This window comes from Henckelia pumila, chromosome 2, assembly GCF_033568475.1.
Source record: "Henckelia pumila isolate YLH828 chromosome 2, ASM3356847v2, whole genome shotgun sequence".
In the NCBI taxonomy this organism is placed as follows: Eukaryota; Viridiplantae; Streptophyta; class Magnoliopsida; order Lamiales; family Gesneriaceae; genus Henckelia; species Henckelia pumila.
This window is the reverse complement of record NC_133121.1, coordinates 140,886,375-140,891,988: the sequence shown is the minus strand read 5'-3', so window position 1 is coordinate 140,891,988 and position 5,614 is coordinate 140,886,375.

The window sequence follows — 5,614 nt, the reverse complement described above, 5'->3', positions numbered from 1 at the left end:
TTGGGCCAGTCTAGAATTTTATTGGGTTTAATTAAGTTAATGGCTTAAATATTTTTATTTTGGCCCAATTAAGTTTAATTAAGTTATTTGGGCTAAGATATGATTATTGAGCTTTTATTTAAGTTTAATGGGCTTAGAGTGAGTGACCAGCAGTCTGGACCAACCCATGAAAATAAACTAAGTCCGGAATATATATTAAATTATTTTTATGCATGAAGTCTATTTTAAGTAAAAGTATATTTATTATTAAAATTAATTAAATATATATTACGGACATATTTTAAGTGCATGCATACATGAAATATTTTATGATGTGTTTATGATTAAGAATTGAGCATGAAAAATATTTTTATGAAAATTGAAGTGATGTGACAGCATAGAAGTGGTTTTACCACTGACACAGAGGTAGTTCTACTACCGGCATAGAAGTGGTTTTACCACTGGCACAGAGGTAGTTTACTACCAGCATAGAGGTGGATTTATCCACCGCCACGTACGATGGTTCTTTAGATTGATCAGTCGGCACAGTTATTAGTCACATTCATGGATATGACCATACTCAGTTTTTATGTTTATGACATGCTCAATTATGTTATGTATGATGAAGAAAGTTATGTTATGTTTATGATTTATGATTCAACATTTATGTTATGAAAAATGTTTCCATGCATGCTCATGTACATGTATATGTATTAGTATCTACGTGATGCATTATTTTTAACCTTATTATAAAGGATTAGACATGTTGAGCCCCTAGGCTCATTACGCTTATATGGTGCAGGTGAGCATAATGACATTTATGTAGCTCCTACCGGTGGTGAGGACGTATGAGCTCACGGAGCAGTGGACCCCGTGACCGTCGCAGTTATTTAGTCTATTACGATGGAATTTTGAAACATGTTTTATTTTATTATTATTCCGCATATGAGATTTTTCAGCAGCATTGTTTATCATTTTAAATTGATGCATGAAATATTTTTAAGAATTTATTTATTTATTTAATATTTTTCAGGTTATTTAAGAAATATATGTTATTTTTATATACATATATGTATGGGCGTATATGTATAGTATTATTTAAAAAAAAAATGTTTTTCCGCATTTTATTAGTAGTAGGCGTTTCAGCAGTTCTCTATGCGGTAATCTCATATGGCACCGTATTTTGAGTCGTGTGATGATGTATGTTAAATAATCTAGTTTTGGTGATTAGAGTTGTCTTCAAGAAATCAGTAAATTCTTGTATGTTAAAAAACCAGTAGAACAAATATTTCAGTAGAAATATTTTTGCTTATATAAAGTAAACAACTATACTTCTGCTTATGAGTAGACTCAGTAGAAAAGTCTCTCTGAGTATAACTATGCAGTATAGGAAGTAAATCAATAGGATATTGAAAAACAAATTGTATGTCATCTAGCATAATATGTTCTCTCTTTTTAAGATAGAAGCGATAGTCCCTAAAAATTTCAGTAGAAAGCCTATACGAATTTAATATTACCGTATATATAACGACCCACATTTCATATGTACTATATATATGTATGTAAATGTACCTATTTATGAAGTCGCTTTGATGTCTTAGTATAATTCATTCATTAGATCGTACAAATTCATTTATTGCACGTTTTATCTTTATAATGAGACAAATAACAAAGACTATATGTCATGCGGTTACATTTATGAAAAAAAAAAAAAGAAAAGAAAAAAAATCGTTTATTTTTAAACGTTGAAATATATCTAAAAATATGACATCGGAATGATACAATTTATATCTCCAACACTTGCAATTCGAAAAGATCTATCAGCTTCAAAATACTCAAGATTATCAAGATGTCTCAAGAATTCAACATGCACAAAAAACTTATTCAATATTTTAGAAGATTTACACGTGCTACTTCTCACCTTTGATCATTATTTTATCATTTGTAGAAGTTTGAGGAAGTTGTAATATGTGGAGATAGTATCTTCCAAAAATTATATTAGTTTAGAGTGTTAGTTGCTAAGAGTTTCAGTAGGAAGGGTAAAATCTGTTGAAGTGGATTTGTACATAGTTTGTACTAATTAAAGTGTTCCAGTGATACTTCTGGATAGGGATGGTTTTTCGGTATACCGTATCAAAAATATTGGCGATACAGAAATTCTGAAAATTTTGGTACGAAAAAAATCCATATAGATACCGTATAGATACTGAAAAAATGTGGTATACCGAAAAATGTCTGTATATCGAAAAAATTTCGATACGATATGTCGAAAACTCGGTATTTTAATCCGATATGTCAGCCCTACTTCTGAAAACAAAAGAATAAAGATGTAGGAGTGATTTGTCCTTTAAATTTCTAGAAACAAATCTTGTGTTATCACACTTTACTGTTTTTTTTATTATTTACTAAAATATTGTATGGATTGTTCCGCACTTTTCAGTAGTCTTCTACACTTATTACTAAACGAGATTGGCTTTTGATTTCTCAAAAGATTATAAGCATACTTTTCAGTGCCCGAAAGTCAAAACTTTTGAAGTGTTTATTTTACCTCTTCTAAACACATCACTGATCTTGATTCCTAAAAATATATGTTTCAAAATGAGAACAAAATATTGGATAAAAAATTTGTGTGATCATATAATGTCTCATCTTTATAGAAAAATAATCCAGAAAAAATATTTGGATAAATACCACATACATCATATTGAAAATATAATGATGTGACAATATTCATACAAACACGCGCGCACATGTACAAAGGAATGGAGCTAATCGGGAGGATAGTCAAAAAATATTTTGACCCAAAGATGACTACCGATAAAACAATAATAAATTAAATATTTAAAAATTCAAATATAATAAAAGACTTGTTATATAATCAAAGAACACTTAATTTAAAAACACAAAAGACGACATAAACGAACTGAACTTTCAAATTACTTTAACTGTTTTTAAAATGTAATGGGTAGGAATTAGGCGTGAGATGACTTTGAAAATATCTTGATAGTTGTAAAAAAAAAAAAATTAAGATTCACATATATTATATAATATATTAAATTTTGTCATTTAATCATATCTTTACAGTGCACTCAGAATTAATTAAGAATGTGATATTTCAAGTAATAGAACACACTATGGAAAAAATACACATTAACCACTAAAAAAACCGCATTAATATGAATAAAAGAGAAAAAAAATAATTTAAAAATGCAAAAAATGGAAAAAAAATTCCATTTTCTAAATGAAACGAGCAATATTTATAAACCCTAAAAGTGAACCACTTGAAAACGTACAATTATTTCCATTTTCAATGAAGAAAATGGAAAAATAGCGTAGAAAATCATAGAAAATAAATAAAATCATAAAAAAGAATGAGAAAATTAGTCCATTTGACAGCTATTTTCAAGAACCCACAATTGTATGTATCGATGAAATGCAGCAGTTCAAAGATAACATAGTCTAGTTTAATAAACACAAAAATGTAGATAAAAATTGAATTTTTAGTAGGGATGTCAATGAGTCTGGGTTGTACCTGAACCCGCAATGAACCCGCCCCATGTGGGGAGGGTTTGGGTCCACTAAATGGGTCTTGGGCAGTCTCGGGTCCATTTTTTCAGATTCGAGAGGGTATGGGGCGGGTAATGGGTTTTATAAGATTCGCCCCATATAATACATACATATAAAAAATTATAGGTTTTTATCATATTTTTAATTAAACACAGGCTACAGCTGGTCACTGTCTACCTACCTTTCGACATTTGTCTATCTTCCGGTGACTTCCTAACCTCCGACCACCATCTACATCCATTGTTATGATACAAGTTTCATATTCAATTTTAATTGATAAGTAATTTAATGTTTTATTTTGCATATAATACTCGAAATATCAATTTTAAGGTTTTATTTTTCCTTTCGACTACCTCATACAACCAAATTTGTTTTTAATTTTAATAAATTCTTGGGTCTCATGCGTCTAACGGGTCCAACCCGCCCCATTTCAGATATGGGGTGGGGCGGGTCCAAAGTATATTTAAATGGGGTGAGGCGGGTAATGGGTCCATATTTTGTTAATGGGGCGGGTCTCGGGTTTGGCCAAACCCGCCCCATTGACATCCCTAATTTTTAGAGTGAATGAGAACAAACCTGAAAAAAAAATGGAAGTGAACCGAACCAAATCTTATGCGAATTAAAATATTGGCTTCGTTTCGACGTGTATTTGTAAAACGTTTTTATAAAAGTGTTTCTTAAAATGTTTTTATAAAATGTTTTTTAAAAAAAATTTAAGAATAATATGTGTTTGACAACTATTTTATAAAAATATTTTTATAGTTAGAAATGTATTTGGACAACTATTTTAACAAAACAATTTTAGAGTTAAAAATAGTTAAGAATGTGTTTGGACATCTATTTATAAAAACTATTTAATATTACATTTTTTTTCTCTCTCTTTTTTTTTTTTTTTTGTAATGAGATAATTTTTATTTTTCCTTCCATTTTTTTTATATGTTTGTGATTTATTTTATTTTATTTTTCTTTTACTTTTCATGTAGTGCATAATTAAATATATAAAATTTAAAACATACAAATTTTTATTTAAAATATTGAAAGAAAAAAAAAAAAGCAATATGTACACTAAAGCACCGTTTGGTTTGAGGTGTGATATGAGTAATATATAGATAAATAATATAATGTAATAAAAATAAATAAAAAATGATAGTTAAAATAGTATTGAATTTGATTGATAAATTATAGTTTGTTTGATTTGATTGATTAAATTTTATATAAAAATGTTAAATGTTTTTTTTGCCTTTTAACAATAAATAAAATAAAATTTATATTATTTATAAAAAATAATATAATAATTTGAATTCAATGATTTGATTGATGTGAGATAAATAATTAATGATTTGATTGATATAAAATAAATACTTAATATATATATAAATAATACGATGAGAAAAACCTAGGATAAGATGAGATGAGTTATACATATATTAGTAATATGGTGAAAAAAACGGTGCGTAAATGTATAAAACTTACAATCTCATTCAAAATGTTGGAAAAAAACATAATTTATAATAATAAAATTTTGAACGACTTGATCTCCATGCATTCCACATTTCATTTGCTATAGTAATTCGACAAATACGAAAGTCATAAAACTTTGTAACAAAAAATAAGTAACATATCATATGTGTCCAAATTTAAATAAAAATTCAACAAAATGTAACTTGATAAGTTTATGTTTGTAAAAAACAAGGAGTAACTTCAAAACTACAATAAAATCTAAAGACTTTTAGTCCAAGCTAATCTATGTATTCGAGTCATCTTCATAAAAAGGGATCGTTATGTAGGATCAACAAATGATTTCGTTGCCTTCACAAACAAGTTGTCAATATCAAGTTTGGAACATTCTATGCAAGGAATTCACTTTGCAGAATTGAAGAACGATCTTTATCACACTGCAAGCAAACAAAAGGAAAACAAGACCAATCCAGTTGAAAGGCCTCGCAATCATAAAATCAAGACCATTTTTAGCACTCTCAGCTGTTATAAAAGCAATTAAAATAAACATAAAGTGTCAGTTACAACACAAACACCAATAAATCTTTGAGTAAAGGTCATTGCTCACCAG